General features: G+C 52.2%; 1 long non-coding RNA gene across 1 annotated transcript in view; it reads right to left on the reverse strand.

The window, feature by feature from the left end:
• Positions 1–6,574: 6,574 nt before the first annotated feature.
• The window catches only part of LOC107185035, a 16,396-nt gene continuing 5,241 nt past the window's right edge, over positions 6,575–17,729 (reverse strand). The window contains exons 2-4 of the long non-coding RNA XR_001515941.1: positions 9,627–9,739; positions 8,051–8,199; positions 6,575–6,736 (exon numbers count right to left, since the gene is read on the reverse strand). This is a non-coding gene — a long non-coding RNA (uncharacterized LOC107185035). The remainder of the gene's footprint in view (positions 6,737–8,050; positions 8,200–9,626; positions 9,740–17,729) is intronic.

Consider the following 17,729-nt stretch of genomic DNA (forward strand, 5'->3'; position numbering starts at 1 on the left):
ATTTGGCGCCCCACCCCCATGTCCCCACCATGTGCTCCTCCTTCTCGGCCCACTGAAAGCATCCATTGGCACCAAAGCTGGCAGGGAAGTCATTTGTATTTTTTTTTTTAATGGAATGCCTTTAACCAGGAAGATTACAATTCTGTCGATCATCAGAATCCTCACGAACTTTTGAGTTGGTTTTCCAGGATTGTGAGGGGATGCGCAAAGTCAGTCTTCACTGTCTCAAGTGGTGAAGAGAAAAGGAAATCAAACCAGAAGTCCCAAGCCAATCTGGGTCACACCATTAATAGCTGAGCTATTTTGATCAGCCCCTTAACCTCTTCCAGGCTCTGCCTCTCAAACATAGCAGTAGAGTTAGTCTAGCAGGGTGATGCGAGTCCCTTCCAGATCCTGGATTCTGCGAAAGACTCATGGCAAGATTTGAATCAGACAGGCCCGGGGCTCAATGATGGTTTCATTATTTACTAGTGTGTGTGTGTGTGTGTGTGTGTGTGTGTGTGTGTGTGTTTAACTTGGGCGAGTTGCTTAATAGCATGGGGCCCATCAAACCGCGATAATCATAGCTCTTATCCCACAAGGTTGCTGTCAAGTTTAAATGTAATTATGTCGGGAAAGCCTTTGACATAGAATAAATGATGGTATTATTCCCTCTTTCTTCTCATTTCTTCTCCGTTGTGAGGGAAGCCAGAGAATACAACTAGATGTGATGAGAGGCTGTTTGTGACTGGGGTGCCTGCAACATTAACCTCATCAATACTGTGCTCTAGCCCAGCGGTCACCAACCTTTCAGACCTCAGGGACCACCAGTTGGCGACCGCTGTTCTAGCCGACTGAGATAACCTGTGAAGGTCTAGACTTAGGTCCGGTCACACACAGGACTAGTCACTTCATTGAAAGACCACCCATGGCACCCTTTAACTTATCATTGGCCATCCTCTATGCCGATGTCACTTCTGAGACTACCCTCTGCAGGTGGTCTGTGTTTAGTGAACAGCAGTTCTTTTTTGGTTGCTGGTGGTGGTGGTGTTCATCCTCACCCAAGGATAGTTTCCCATGGCTCAAGTGTGGAAGGGATGGGGAGAGACAGAGAGAGAGAAACATCTATGTGAGAGAGACACATTGATTGGTTGCCTCCCCCACATGCCCCGACCAGGGCCTGGGGGATCGAGCCTGCAACCAAGGTACATGCCCTTGACCAGAATCGAACCCAGGATCCTTCAGACCAAGGACCGACACTCTATTTACTGAGCCAAGTCAGGTAGGGCAACAGCAGTTCTTTTTAATACTAATCTAGCAATGGAGGGAGAAGACCTGAATATTTAAACTTCTAGACAGAGGAGCATGCTCTCTTGGCTCTCGCCTCTCCAGTTTGCCTGAGCCCCTATGACTCCTATTGTGGGGGGATGTGCTCCCTACATTCGCCATGTGGCTCACGGCATGTGGGACCCACACAATGGACTAATGGGCTTGCATTCACCCGCATGTGGAACCGGGCCCGGCCGCAACATGGAACGAAGCTCTGGACACGGGCCTTGCTTTTGGCTCTGCTGGGACCCCAGCTGCACCTCCTTCAGGACTGGCTTACGGGGCCTGGGACTTGGGACCCCAGGGGAGGTAACTCCACGCCAATAAAGCCCTTTACCCCGTCTCGTTCTCCCGTGGGGGCTTCGGAACGTGCTCATTTCAGCAGCAGCCCGAGAAACTCGCTCCCACGAGCCATGGGGAGGTCTGATTCTCTGGCGACACTGGGACATAGAGGGCAGGCGGGAGGGTCTGTGGATGGACGTGGGCCATCCTCCTGGACGCGCAGCCGGTGGTTTTCTTATCGTCGAAGGAAACAGTTCAACGGTTGCCTCTAGCCAGGCCCTAGGCTGGGATGCTGGTCTTCCTTCCTTTGTGCCCCATTCCAGGTCCCACACTGTTCTGTCCTCGGTGATTCTAGAACATTCCCCCAAAAGAAGCATTTCTAAAGACCTCTGGTCAGGAAGATTTACCTGGCCATCAGCCTCCATGGGGCCTTCGACTCAGACCCTAAAACTGGGTCTGGCTGGAATTGCCCCCTTTCCCCTTTTAGGAATACAGTGGGGCCTTGACTTACGAGTGTCCCGACTAACGAGTTTTTTGAGATATGAGCCGTCCCTCAGCTGATTTTTTGCTTTGAGTTGCGAGCTAAAATTCGGGTTATGAGCCAGCTTCAGATACCCCACCACTAGTTGGCGCAGCGAACGTCACAGTGAATGCCACAACATCAGCCCAGCATCACGTGTCTCACTCATTCACTTTTTGATTTGACATACGAGTAATTTGAGTTACGAGCTCCATCACGGAATGAATTAAACTCGTAAGTCAAGGCCCCACTATATAGGCAATGGAGATTGAAATTAAGAAATGCCAATAAATTGCCCGGGCTGGTGTGGCTCAGTTGGTTGGAGCATCATCCTGCACACCAAAAGGAGGCGGTTCCATTCCCGATCAGGGCACATACCGGGGCTATGGGTTCGATCCCGGGTCAGGATTCATGCGGAAGGCAGCCGATTGATGTTTCTCTCTCACATTGATGTTTCTCTCTCCCTTCCTCGATCTCAAATCAATTAAAAAAACAACAAGAAGAAATTGCAATAAATTACGTTGAAAGTTGTTTTCCTCCAAGGCTCCCATTTTCCCCGCTGAGCAGATCAGTGTGGTGTCCTCCGTGGCCTTGCCTGGGGCATGTCCTGGAGGGCGTGCCTCCTGGCCTGGAGGCCCGGGCCTGGGAGTCTGTCACAGGGCCCTGCCCACGCTGCCAGGGCTGGGTGGTACCCTATGGTCTCCACCCCGTGGTGAGGCCATATTTGGGGTTTACTCTACCCTGTGAACACAGATGATTATGTCTTGGCTGCCCCTGGAGAAGCTGACAAGCAAGTAAGCATTTCTACCTCATTTCTCTTCTCTCCCTTCCCCGTCCAGCCCGCAAGATCCCACATGAAAGGAAGGAGAGGGAAAACTGCCCGTCAGTGCGTGGCCCCTTCCGGGCTGACAGCAGAGAGCTGGGGTGGTCCCTGGGGACCCTGACTCTATGGATCTAAGACATGATCTCAGAGGTGGGCGGGCTGTGCTGACGCTGGGTACCCTGGTGAGTAAGGAAATCGGGCCGATCTGCTCAGAACCACCTGGTGTCTGTCCTCAGGGGAACACAGGCAGGACAGCTAACCAGGAGATGCCAGGGCAGCTGGGACCCTGTCCCCCATGAAAAGGATGGGGTTTGACAAAAGAAACCTGCAGAGATGCCTGAGCTCAGCCCTCCTGGGGGAGAGCTGCTCAACAGGCTTCCACACCCTTCAGGGCCAAGGGCGGCGTCCACGCCTCTGCCAGGATGCAGCACAGTAGGCCTGGCCCCAGACATATTACACAAATAGCTGACCTGCCAAAGGGTGAGTTGAAATGCAAATGCAGGGGGCAGAGGGGCCAGCATCTCCCTAAACCCTGGCCCAGCAGGAAGACTGTTCACCTAGCGCAGCAGTGGTCACCCAGGGACAGAGCTTTCTAGTTGCCTGGAGACGCCAAGGCCGTCCCCAGCTCCTCTGCTCCTGCCCTGGTGCCTGCCGTCCTGGTACACTCGCCTGAGGCTCACACCTCTGGGTCCCTGCCCTTCTGTGCAACCTCTACAGCTCAGACGGATACGGCCATCCCACTTCCGGAGCGCGCTGGGGTGCCAGGCTCTGCTCTGTTGCCTGGCACACAGTGGATCACACCTGGGTCCAATGTTACCTGCTTTAGAGCCCTCTGTGCTCCACTCTTTGCTCTGTGTTTCTTCCAGCATCAAGTCCCCAAAGAGAGGGAGATGCATATTTTCCCCTTAGTGGAGAGATGAAAGATATCTGAGTCCCTAATCCCTTACCTAATGGTCTAGCAATGGTACCCCTACCCTGACAAAGGGCTTGCATATGTATAGATCGATAGAGAGACAGAGATAGAGATACATATACATATGCACACACAGTCTAAGAAAATTATATATTAGAAAGTATGTATTTAAGCAATATTTTAAAAGTCAGACACCCCTCCCCCCAAAAAATATGAACAATAAACCTAAACAGGCAATTCACAGAAGAGACTATCTAAATGCCATTAAACACGGGGGGGGGGGCGGGGGGACCCTGGCTGGTGTGGCACAGTTCGTTGGAGAGTTTGATTCCCAGTCAGGGCACATACCTAGGTTGTGGGTTCGATCCCCGAGCACATACGGAAGGCAACCAATCAATGTTCTCTCTCACATCTCTCCTTGCCCCACCCCCCGCTCCCGCTTTCCCTCTCTCTAAGTCAATGAACATGTCCTCTAGTGAGGATTTAAAACAAAACACACACACAAGGTGGGGCAAAAGTAGGTGTACAGTTGTTCATATCGAAAATAATACAAGAATAAACGTATGCGACTATAAACTTACCTTTGCCCATTATATATACGTATACCTGAGCTTCGGTAGTGATCAAGGAAATGGAAATTAAAAACCACAAAGAGACACCACTAGACACGTATCAGAGTCGTTAAAATTAAAAGGAGTGGGTGGGTGGGAAGAGATCAACCAAAGGGCTTGTATGCATATATGCACAACCCATGCACACAGACCAGTGTGGTGAAGGCCTGGGGCAAGGGGCAGGGGGCAGCGGGCAGGGGTGGAGGGAGTCAATGGGTGGGAAAGAGGGGACATATACTTTCAATAATAAAGATTAAAAAGTATGAACAGTGTGTGATTTTGAATGTTTTTCATCAACATTGAGACCCTAATCTTGGGTGTGCCCTCAGGAAGAAAGCATGACTCACCATTTCTCTTCTACCTCATTCTTTGCTTTCTCCTGAGGGGGACTTGAGGGAAGGCTTATGACATTTAGAAACAAGGTTTAAGGAAGTAGGACCCTCCTGCCGAAACTGCGGATGGAAGCTCTGGAGGAAAAGGAGGGAATGAGCCAATGGTAACATATTTCCAATAATAGAAACAGACAGTTGATAACTGAAAAAGGAGACCAGAGAAAATATTTGTCAGAGACACATGCTTAGGTGTTACAAGAAGTAAGATCCTGAAAGTAGGGTAGACAGAGAAGTGGGAAGCCATTAAAATCCAAGTCATAGCCCATCTGGCATGGCTCAGTGGTTGAGCGTTGACCTGGGAACCAGGAGGTCACGGTTCCACTCCCGGTCAGGACACAGGTCTGGATTGCAAGCTTGATTCCCAGTGTGGGGCGTGCAGGAGGCAGCCGATCAACGATTCTCTCTCATTATTGATGTTTCTCTCCCTCTCCCTTCCTCTCTGAAGTCAATAAAAATATTTTTTTAAAAAAACAAAACACAAGTGATAATTGTTACTACGGGAGATGGGGAGTCATCAGGTCTCAAAAATTCATGCACACTTTCCCAAGTAGTGGGTGTGGTTTTATAGTTTTAATCCTAGGGCACATGACAGGTGCTCATTACACACTTGCTGCCCTATTAGACGGGACTGGTTCAAAGACAAAGCATTGAGTGTAAAAGCAGATGCACGCACTCCTCCCACCCATATCCGACTGACACATGGTTCAGGGCCCGAGAACAAGAGCCTGGGATGAGCACAGCAGCCTGGCTCTCGTGCTCAGAGTCTCACACCTTCCACGGAGCGCTCACACCCATCTCTGCACGTCTCCGGGGTGGTGCTGTTCCCTGGGTATTTTTAGCTTGGCTTCTTGGCAGTTTCTCCAATGCTTTTCAGGATGCTGATGGGCACATATTGAGAGCTCCATAGTACAAAATTGGGGCGCTCTCCCAAAACCTGCCCACTGCTTCTTTATTCCACATCCCCCATGAGATGAAGGCTCCTGTCTTGCTCTCTGTCCCAGTTTTGTTCTGACGTCTTTGGGGGCCAGGAGCCCAGGCTGGATCTGGCCTAATCAATTAACCTAAACTTTGGCATAACATAAAAGAGAAAGCTTTTAAAGTTATTACTTTCTTGTCATTAGGCAAAGAGTCCGTTTTTCCAAGGGACTAACCTTCATTTGACTTTAGGAGCTAAGCCTGTGGCTTGCGAGCTTAGAAGTTTGGATTCATTAACTTCAACAAGAGAAGACTACCTAGTAGGCCAGCCAGGCCGGTGTGGCTCAGGGGTTGAGCGTTGACCTAGGAACCGGGAGGTCACCAGTTCGATTCTTGGTCAGGGCACATGTCTGGGTTGTGGGCTCGATCCCCAGAAGGAGCTATGCAGGAGGCAGCCAATTCATGATTCTCTCCTCATCATCAATGTTTCTATCTTTCCCTCTCCCTTCTTCTCTGAGATCAATAATAAAAATATTTAAAAGAATCAGAACTTCCAAGCTTGTCAGCCACATGTTTAGCCCCTCAAGTCCAATGTCAGCCTCTCCTCCTAGGGTGGCAATGAGATGGAGCCCATGGAGGTGAGAGAAGCTCCATGTCATCACAGGCTGTGCCCACTGCCCCCTCTGTGGAGCGCGGCCCTGACCTCTGGGTCTTAGTTGCCACGCAAATGACTGCCCTGCCTCTTGCCACCCGGAACGGATGTCTTGCTTCCGTCTGTCTTATTGCTTGCTGTTCTGTTCCCTCCCTTACTTCACACACATCTCTTCCCTCGCTTATGTGTCTTAATGTTCCTTTCCCTTAACCGTGATTTCAGCAGCTCTGCTAGTTAGCTCCGTAGTGTCACAATAGACAGTTGGTGGAAAGGGAACCAAACGGTGCTCACTACCATCTCATCGCTTTGCAGGGGGTTCCCTGTGGCGAGAGAAAAGAAAACACCCTTTAATCCCACTACATTCCCCACCCTCAACACAGGCACCAGCCTCCCCCGGAGGTCATTCTGGAGGCCTCATTGCCAACACAGGCCCACAGTGAGCCTGTGTCGTCTCCCCTGGGGCAGGGGGAGCCTGGCTGTGCCCGTCCTGCTCTAGGGCCCGAGAGCCTGCCTGCCTCATCTTAGGATGTCTGCACAGGGTTGGCATATGTGTGCACATTCTCAGCACCGCTGCACTCAGGGAGGCTGAGGGTATGGAGGCCACCCGAAGTGAATGCTGATGCCTGCCCGGCGTCACAAGGCCGGAGAGGCATGCAGCCTCGGCCTCTTACTTCCCGGGCACCAGGAGCCATCACCTTCTCCTCCGAAGCTGAGTCTCAGGGTTCACAGGGCTGCCGGGCAATCGCTGCCTTTGTTCGTGCAGCCGGAGGAATCACAATGTGGGGAAAGGCGAGAAGACTTGAACCCGATGGTGTTCGAACCCGAGCTCCGCCACCCCTCACTGTGTGGCCCGGGGCAGGTTGCAAAGAGAGAAACGGGCGGGGGAAGATGTAGGCCAGGGGTCCTCAAACTTTTTAAACAGGGGGCCAGTTCACTGTCCCTCAGACCGTTGGAGGGCCGGACTATAGTTTAAACAAAAAAAACTATGAACAAATTCCTATGCGCACTGCACGTATCTTATTTTGAAGTAAAAAAGAAACAAAACGGAACAAATACAATATTTGTATTTGCATGTGGCCCGCGGGCCGTAGTTTGAGAAGCCCTGTTCTACTCTTTCTCTTAAAATATAGATGAGCTATCTATCCTTTTATTTTTTTTTAATCTTCACCCGAGGATATTTTTTCCATTGCTTTTCATAGAGAGTGGAAGAGAGAGGGAAAGACAGAGGGAAATATCGATGTGAGAGAAACACATTGATTGGTTGCCTCCTGCAAGAACCCCAACCAGGGCCTGGGCCAGGGAGGAGCCTGCAACCAAGGTTGGAATCAAACCCGGGACCCTTTGGTCCACAGGCCGACGCTCTACCCACTGAGCCAAACCGGCTAGGGCATCCTTTGATCCCTAAAATATAAGATAGCGTATGCCAAGCAACAAATGAATGGAACTGTACAAGCAACTGTACGCCTGGATTCCCAGGAGGAAGTGATTACCCAAAATGCCTTGGTCACAGTCTCTGCCCATCCCATCCCACACCTGACTCAGGCTCCTCTTGACTTTATTTAACCAGTACCGGTTTCCGTTAGAGAAGCCAAGCAAAGTGAATTATTGGGAGGATTAAAAAAAAAAAAACTCACTGTTTTTAGTTTTCGAAGCTTTAGCAGGTAGTCCTCAGGCCTTCCATGAAAGCATGATTCTGGCTGGCCTCCTGGTTTGGGGAGCAATGATGCCCTTGTGGGAGAAGGGGACCGCTCATAGCTGTGCTCATCTTCTTCAGGCGGGAACTCTAGCAAACAGAGAAGAAAGGGCGTGGTTTCAATCTCACCAATCATCTGGCCAGAACCCAAGTCAGCATCCCAAGTAAAGGGAAACCGTCAAGACTTTTCTCATTATACTATGTTAGTACCGTTTGGGTAATATTATTCTATTTAAAATATTTTTTCTTGCCCTAACCAGTTTGGCTCAGTGGATAGAGCGTCGGCCTGCAGACTGAAAGGTCCCGGGTTCGATTCAGGTCAAGGGCATGTACCTTAGTTGCAGGCACATCCCCAGTAGGAGGTGTGCAAGAGGCAGCTGATCGATGTTTCTCTCTCATCGATGTTTCTAACTCTCTATCCCTCTCCCTTCCTCTCTGTAAAAAAATCAATAAAATATTTTTTTAAATATTTGTTCTTGAAATATTACTGTTCATTGCATGTAATATTATTATATTTAAAACCGTTTTTCTTGAAATATTAATGTTTCTTGCAAGGAAAAAAATAAATAAAATTTGATTTACATTAAAAAAAAGAGAGAGAGACATTTCTCCCCGTTTCAGAGGTGAAGAAACGACGGCACTAAGTAGAGAAGGACATTGACCCAAGTTTTAAATAAATTAAAGCAGAAATTAAACCAAACTTCTGCTTGGTCAGAACCATAAAGGCCAAGGATTCTGGGCAGACTCAAGATGAGATCTGGAGTTCCCCTCTCCCTAACCCTCCTGCCACTCTTCCCACAGAGCGTGGGCCTCCGCAAGATCCACGAGGCCGGCACTCTGAGTGGGGAGCCAGCTTGCAGGGGACGGGGAGAGGCGGGGGAAGAGGAAGAGACCTATGGAGCCAGTGACTCTTTTGCTGTTTGGCTGATGTTTTGGGAACAAATCACTTGGTATAAGAATAGAAATGAAGGCGCTAGAGTGAAACATCGTGACAGGAAGAGCTCCCACTGACATCTCAGTCAACTGTGATGTATGGGCAGCCCAATGTCCTCTTGTTCATGGGCGGAGGGAATTTTGACCACACAAAGGGGACTGAGCCGCTCTTTGCCCCTCCAGCCCACTCTATCCAGCAGGGAAGGGCAGGTTCCTCACCACCATCTTCAACAAACTCTTAACCTGACTTCCCAGGAGGAGGTCTTCGTGTGCATGAACCTTCATTGTTTTTGTTTGGTTTCCATGAATGTTTTTTAAAATATTTTTTTTATTGATTTCAGAGAGAAAGGAAGAGGGAGAGAGAGATAGAAACATCAGTGATGAGAGAGAATCACTGATCGGCTGCCTCCTGCATGCCCCCTATTGGGGATCGAGCCCACAACCTGGACATGTGCCCTTGACCGGAATCGAACCCAGGACCCTTCAGTCCACAGGCCGATGCTCTATCCACTGAGCCAAACCGGCTAGGGCCTTCTTAGCCCAGTCACCCTCCATTGCTCCACCCAAGCATCACCCCCACTGACCTTTGGTTCCAGCACAGGATGTCTGCAGAGAGTTTGAGGTAACAGTGCTTAGCAGGGCTGCAGGGCAACCAGCAGAGCTGTGCAGTCATCCATCCCATCAGCAGAGCTCCCTGCTAAGAGAGCAACCAGAGGGCCAGAGTTCGATGACCTGAGTTTTAGTCTTCTCTTCTACAAAGGAGCCAGATCTTTGGCAAACCATTTCATCTCACCAGGTGTCAGCTCCCTAGTCTGGAATCCCAAACATATATTCTAAATGCATGCTTCCAGGGTTGTCTGCCCTCAAGCTCCCCGTCCTGAGAACGATCCAGCGCCCCACTCCTTTGCCCTGGTCTCCGCACCTGGGGACTGATAGTGCATCTGAAATGCCTTATAGCGGCAAGACTCCGCAGAGATCTGGTTGGGGCAGAAATTCAACGTAGGTGGCTTTGAGGAGGACCAAGATCCAAAACCCAAATAGAGGATGAACTGCAGAAAGAGGACAGCTTTGGAATGGTCGCTTGCCGACTAACAGATGGAGGAGAAAACAGAGAACAAGGCCTGCAGCCAGGGCCCAGTTTAGGTCTTCCCTCCCCCTTACTTGCTGCTCCTGTGTGTGTTGGGGGAAGAGGGGGAGGTGGATGGTAGTCAGCCTCCTATTAAAACTCAAAGTGGCCCGAGCCTGTTTGGCTCAGTGGATAGAGCGTCGGCCTGCGGACTGAAGGGTCCTGGGTTCGATTCCGGTCAAGAGCACATGCCCAGATTGCAGGCTTGATCCCCAGTAGGGGGCGTGCAGGAGGCAGCCGGTCAATGATTCTCATCATTGATGTTTCTATCCCTCTCTCCCTCTCCCTTCCTTTGTGAAATCAATAAAAAAATGTATTTTAAAGAAATAAAAATAAATGAAAAATAAAAACTCAGAGGCGGCTGATGAACCCCTCCCCTGAGCAGCTACCTTCTCCCGAAGAGAGGCCCACTCGGCTCTGGAACAGTGTCACCCTTTTGGCTTCGCTCTTCTCCCATTAGCAGCTCGATCTCTATGCGGATTGTTGTTATCCCGGCATTAAATGGCGAGGGCTGCCGCCCATGAAGGGTGAGAGGGAGGGAGCTTCGCCGAGAGCCGCGTTGCTCTCCAGCAGCTGACGAAGGCTGCAGCAGCAGGACTTTGGGAGACCCACAGGTTCCTGGGAGCAGAGGAAGCTGACTCACGCCATCAGGCCTCTCCCACTGAGAGGGGCGGACCTCCAGGTTGGTGTAAGAATCGGGGTTTATTTCTAATGATCTCCAGGGGTAAGTATCTTGGTCATTTGGCTGCTCACTCTGATGGTTGAATCATCCTGGCTCTCAGAGCTCTCTGGCTAACAGTTTGCATCCAATTCAGGCAGGCCTGAAGCCCAGACCTGCCAAGGGACACTCCTGACAACAATGGCCTTTCCCCTTCCCGGTTTCACGGTAAACACTGGGGAGTGGGGGGAAAGCTCTGCATAAAGTGTTTGCACCTGCTGGGCAGGCCGGCTCGTGACAGGAGTCCCTAGAACAGTCAGGCAGTCCGGGTCAGTGCCAGGCAAGCCGAATGGAGAGCAGGCATCTCGGGTGAGCCCTGGGAGAGGCCTAACTCCCTGAGTGGGCGACCCTCCTCTCTGGGTCCTCACAGGAGCTCTGGGCACCTGGGGAGCTGTGCTCTAGAGCAGCGGTCGCCAACCGGTGGCCCGTGGACCTCTGGTGGCCCGTGAGGTCCGAAAGGTTGGCAACCGCTGCTCTAGAGGGTAAAGAAATGACACTGTGGCCTCTAGACATCCTTGGCTTAGCATCTCACAGCGGAGACGTCCCCGGGGCCCACTTCTGCCGTGGGCGTGGCACCGCCTTGCCTGTCCGGGGCCCTGGGCACCAGCTCCTGCCCTACTTCTCAGAGAAGACCACCCCCACCCCCGGCTCGTCATGACCACGAGAAGCTAAAAGGTTCAAGCACAAAGCTTTGATTCACACTCTCAGAAGCTCCTCCGTCTAAATCGCTGCTTTTGTCACAGCCTCTGAATCACTCCCTTTGCAACCAGCGCCCCCTCGGGCTGGGCTGCGCGTGGGGCACCGGGAGGCCAGGACAGCAGCTGGCATGAGCCACCTCAGCCCTGAGTCAGCGATGGCTCCCTGGCTTTCTCCTCCCAGACGAACCACCTCCGATTATGGCTTCTGATTATGGCTTCTGACGGGCGCAAGTCACTCACAGCACCGCCTTGCCCCCCTGCGTCGGCTGCTGATCTGTCCCAGCTGCAGCTGCGTGCTACACCTCCCAGCGCCCCAGAAAGGTACCCCAGCAGCCAGTGACTCAAGAACAAGGGCCCACCTCTTCCTCCTCACCGTCTGCTCTCAGCACGAGGAGCCTTCGGGGGGCAAAAGTACAGGGACCCCAGGTCCCTCCCCGCCCCAGCAGCCTGGAGATGACTGAGCCTGCTGTTCGCTGATTGAATAATGCCTCACTGCGTTTCTTCTCCGCAGGGACTAGGAAAGCTTTTTCTCATTTCCACGAATGACCCCTCCTCTCAGACAAGGAGGCCACCCAGCCTGGCGTGGCCTGGACCACGCTCCGTGGCTCCACCCCGCCCTACCCGGCCCTCATTGCCATCCGTGGCCTCGCAGGAGCACCTGCCTCCCTTCCCCGCTGCCAACACAGCCCGAGGCAGCTGGGCTCGGCGCCTCTCTGCTCCCTCTGCGGAATTCCTAAGCATCCTGGCTTTGGCTGCTGACCCAGGCACATGGGCACGGAAGGCACCGTGCCATCCACCCGCCTCGGGGTGTCACACTGGGCACCCTGCCCCGCACTGCCAGCTGAGCCGGCATGAGGAGAACTGGGCTGCGGGACTGAGGACAGGCTGTGGCACGGCTCCGCCTGCAAAAGCTTCCCGGGTCGTGTTTCACTGGATCCTCGTGTCATCGGTGGGGACTCTGGCTCACAAACCAGCCCCTGAGAATGTGCGGGGTATTATTGCCCCTTTGCTTGGGGGGCGGGGACACTGAGGCTCCCTCAGGGGCGGCAGCTCTGTCTAGAGCTCGTGGTGTTCCTGGGGTCACGACCCAGCTCAGCATTCGGATGACAAACGCCCCTGAAAACCTCTCTGGGGGACACACGAGCCTTAGAACCAGGCAGACCTGGGACCACATCCTACTCCCCGTTTAAGTCCATTTGATCTGGTGATGGATACTGTTCTAAGCCCTTTTCAAATGCAGCGTCAACTCTTTGAGCTCCCGTCACTGTCCTTTGGGGTAGGGATGATCCGTGTCCTCGATTCACAAGAGCTTGGGCCACACAGGGAAGAGGGGTGCAGCTGAGGTCAGATTCAGGCACTCTTGTCCAGAACCTCTGCTAAGCTGCCCCTCGCTTGTCCAAATTCTAACTCCATAAACCTGTGCGAATCACTTGCAATCTTTTGGGGTTTCTCATCTTTGAATGGCCGGGGTAAGAGGCCCTTCCCCCCAACGCTGAGTGACACCTAAATGAGACGATGTGCACAGTGTCTGTACAGCCCTGAGCTCGGGCCTGGCACACAGCACACCCTAGCGATTCGCACAGTTAACCCCGGGTGAAGCTGCAGCAACGAGGCAGGCAAGAAGGAAAGAGTATTTAGGATGGCATTCGCAGGAATACTCCCAGTCACTGCTCCCAGAGGTCCCCAGCGGGGCAGGTGGCCTTGGGGGACTCCGGAGAGGGACCAGGGGGGCATGCATATGCTCCCACCCTGCCCTGTACGTGTTCCTTCTTTATTTTTTAAATATATTTTTATTGACTTCAGAGAGGAAGGGAGAGAGAGAGAGAAACATCCATGATGAGAGAGAATCATTGATCGGCTGCCTCCTGCACACCCCCCCGCCCTGGGGATCAAGCCCCCAACCTGGGCATGTGCCCTGCCTGGGACTCAAACAGTGACCTCCTGGTTCATAGATCAACACTCCACCACTGAGCCACACCGGCCGGGGGCTTGTTCTTCCTTCTAAGCATATCTCTGCAGCCAGTCTGATCAACTGGTCCCTAAGGTAATTCTGATTCTAAAAAGCAAAAGCTTTTGTCATTTAAGATTCTTACCTAATAGGGACTTCCTCATCTTTGAGAAATTGATCAAACTATAAACCCTTCCTCCAGAAAAACTCACATGCACCCAGATACACAAGCTTGGTCTTGTGGGTTCAAAGGTGACCATCGGATCACCAAGGGGTCACTGGACCTCTGGTTGATGAGCTGCTTTTCTATGGCTAAGCTTTCCAAGCTTTTTCCTTCCCAACTTCATAGCCTGACTCTGACACACACACACATACATACATACACACACACACACACACACACACACACACACACGCTCCCTACCTTCCCCCTCCCAAAGTTTCCTTGGACACTGATCCTGGACAGCAGACGCCGCACGGTGGTTGCGATGGCAATGGTGATGGCTGTTGCTAAGGGAGCCAGGAGGCCAGGGTGGGGGAAGGCGAGTGGGCAGCAGCCCAGCAGGGCAGCCCCCCTCCCCCTCCCCCACCCCGTGCATGTCTGAGCGCCTCAGGCCCTGGAAACGGTGTTCCCAGCTGGCTGCCATGGCAACAGCAGGCTTGGGAAACTATTCATCATGGTCTGAACAGATTTCCCCAGCTTGCACTTGCTCTTTCTTCTCCCTAAGTGGCTAATTGAGGTGTGAAAGGGTCTGCCGTGAGTGGACAAGGGGCACGGAGGGCAAGGGGCTCGTCACATGCGTGTTCTGCAGGGAGCAGGCTCCCTGGGGGCTGAGGCCAGGGAGGGGTCTGAGACAGCCCCCCAGCACAGGGCCCAACTGCTGAGGAGACAGCCCCCAAACACAAAGATGTGTTTCCCAGGGCGCTCTGCCCCTCCCGCTCAGGAGCTCCCACTCCGTGCCCAGGGAGTCATCCTAGGCAGAGGCCTGCTCTGTGCCAGGTGAGCCAGCAGCCAGGCGGGACGTGGTCACTTCCAGCAGAGCCATCCAGAAGATGCAGTGACCCGGGAGAGTCAGGTGGATGAGGAGGGGTTGAGAGATTGGGAACTGATGGTCACTGGGTCTCATTTAAATGAGGTTAGCCCTAGCTGGTTTGGCTCAGTCCATAGAGTGTCGGCCTGTGGACTGAAGGGTCCCAAGTTCAATTCCAGTCAAGGGCGCATGCCCAGTTGTGGGCACCATCCCCAGTAGGACATATGCAGGAGGCAGCTGATCGATATTTCTCACATCGCTATTTCTCAAATCAGTAAAAACAGATTTGTAAAAATAATAATGGTAATAATTTAACAATAAGTGTGTTCCTATGTCAACTTAATCTTTGGAGCAACATGCTGAGTGAGGTATTGTCTTCTTTTTACAGAGGAGGCAACTGAGGCTCCGAGAGGTCCAATTACTTGCCCACGCCATACAGCCAGACGTGGGGAAGCTGAGATTTGAACCGGTGTCTGTCTGCCTACAAAGCCTATCCCTTAGTGATGTGCCAGCAGACAGCAGAGAGACCCACGGTCACACGGGTGAGACCTGTTCACCTCTCAAGACCAGAGCAAGCACCCCAGTGGGGGACTTTGGGGTTCGGGGCCCTCATGGCAGAAGGCGCCTCCTGCCACTGTGCATCCTGCCACAGGTCGTTTTGGAGCAGCCATGTGATTTCTTCTGAACCCCAGAACCTACTATGGTGATCACTGTGCATTGCTGTTTTTATTGTTTTATTATTTACTTATTGTTAATCCTCACCTGAGGATATTTTCCCATTAATTTCTAGAGAGAGTGAAAGAGGGAGGGAAAGACAGAGAGAAACATCGATGGGAGAGAAACATAGATCAGTTGCCTCCTGCACGCACCATGACCAGGACCAGGGCCTTTGACCAGAATCAAACCCGACTAGGATGTGCATAGTTGTTGTTTTTTTGTTTTGTTATTTTAATATATTTTATTGATTTTTTACAGAGATGAAGAGAGAGGGATAGAGAGTTAGAAACATTGATGAGAGAGAAACATCAATCAGCTGCCTCCTGCACACTCCCTGCTGGGGATGTGCCCACAACCAAGGTACATGCCCTTGACCAGAATCGAACCTGGGACCTTTCAGTCTGCAGGCCGATGCTCTATCCACTGAGCCAAACCGGTTAGGGCACATCGTTGTTTTTAAAACGTTTACAGAGGTAGAGGGATCTCACCTGTGACCCAGGGCTCTAGTTGCCTGGTGGTGACCCCCAGGAGGCTCCCATAGGAAGAGGACCTGGATGGGAATCCCTGGACACTCCACTGCCAAGACCACAGGGGGCTGCAGCCCGAGGACCCTGCCTGGCCTTCTCTGCTCTCACAAGCCCGGAGAGCAAAGGAAGGTGCTGGGCATGGCTGTGATGAGGGAGCTCCCATAGAGAAGCACCTTCTATGGCCTAGAAATTCTAGTGCATGTATTTGTTTCATCGTCACAGTAACGCCTAACGGTGGATGTTTTTTATCACCCCACGTTATGGAGTTAGAGACCAAGCTGATGGAGGTGAGGTCATTTGTCCCAGGGAAAAGGACTGCAGCCCAGATACAACTGGCCCCGAAAGATGCCCGCTCTCTGTTCTCTTCCCTGACCTCCGCATGGCCTGTTGAAGCCAGGAATCCCCCATCCAGCCTCTTAACTGACAGTCTTTTTCTTCCTTGGGCCTCCCTCGCCCACACAGCAGATGGGAATCGTTCACCCTCCAGCTATTTTTATGTCTTTGTTCTGTTCTTCTTACCCTCCTGGCTCTGTCCAAGGAGGACACCGGGAGTCAGCCAACAAGCCAGAAGCCAGAGCAAGGCTCTCGGCCCATCTCTTCCTCCAACAACGGGAGCCCTCGCCAAGCCTGCGTGCCAAGGAGGGGTCATCAGGGTGGCGAGGAAGTCTCCAATCTGAGGCCGGCTGGATGCAGGCTGTGCTCACTCCAAATTTTCCTCTGTGTCCCCTTTGGGAATCATTTCTTAGGAGGTTGTTTGTAGTCCTGGGAGGAGCTCAAGATTGGGAGTCAGAAGCCATTGGTTCTGTTCCCAGTTCCGCCACCCAGCAGCTGGGGTCTTAAGCAAGTCCCTGGGCCTTCGGGGGCCTGGGTTTCTTCGTCTGTAATCACTGGACGCACTGGTTCATTCTCATATTCTGCATCGCTTCCCTGAGCGCTGCCGTTCCTTCTATCTCCTCCCTGTCTCCCCCCCAGACCCAGCCACGCCTTCCACCCCCAACAGTCAGAGGTTCCTGTCCGATCCAGATCCTGCCAAAATATAAACGGACAAGGCAACGTGGTGTTGGTGTTACGGTTCCTTTTCAGGCCGGACGTCGGATTTAAATTGTGCCCCAAATCAGCACAAAAGCTAGGATGCTCGGGTCTTCCACCACAATGGATTGTGTAAAAACAGCTCGCCTCTTATTCCCCTCTCTCTTTGTTCCTGCGCTTTTCCAATCGTTCGGTCAAGTAATGGGTATTAGGTGGATGTGTCTGCCAGGCACAGTGCAGAATTGTAATCCAAAAGGACAAGGTCCTGGTCCAGGCAGTGGGCAAGGACACCGGGTTTCCCAATGCCTTTTCCTATTTCTCTCCCCACGTTGGTTGTTAAAATAATATCATATACTCGGTGCCTGTCTTCCAGCCACTCTCCTGCCTTCTGTCTTCTTACTTATGGAGAAAGGCAAGCTGCTCTAAGACTCCATCCCTTCTCCTGCGGGGCCCTCTCCTTCATAGCTGGACGTGTTGACCTTGTCCCCACATCTCTGCCACCCAAAGGCAAGGGCTTGAGGGCTGTGAGTCACGGGTCACGTCTGTCCAAGCCCATGACGAGACCGCAGATGGAGGTGGGGGAGGCGGTGGAGAGCTGCTTTCCTCTCCTAAGGTCCCTGGGTGCTTGCTCGCAATCCTCTAAGCCTCTTAGGGCAAGTGTGCCTGCTGCCTTCCTCTTCCCCAGTCCTGACTCCCACCACTCAGCGTCGGCTTCACCAATAATAGCTTCTCTCCAGCTCTTTATCATTTACAAAGAGCTCACGCTTGTATTTTCTCATTTAATCTTCTCAACAATGTTGTGAGATGGGATTATTATTGCTCCTCCTTGACAGACAAGAAGGCTCAGAGAGACGGAGTGAGTTGCCCAAGCCCTCACAGCTACACTCGGCTGA

Source organism: Myotis davidii, unplaced genomic scaffold (assembly GCF_000327345.1).
Source record: "Myotis davidii unplaced genomic scaffold, ASM32734v1 scaffold809, whole genome shotgun sequence".
Taxonomy (NCBI): Eukaryota; Metazoa; Chordata; class Mammalia; order Chiroptera; family Vespertilionidae; genus Myotis; species Myotis davidii.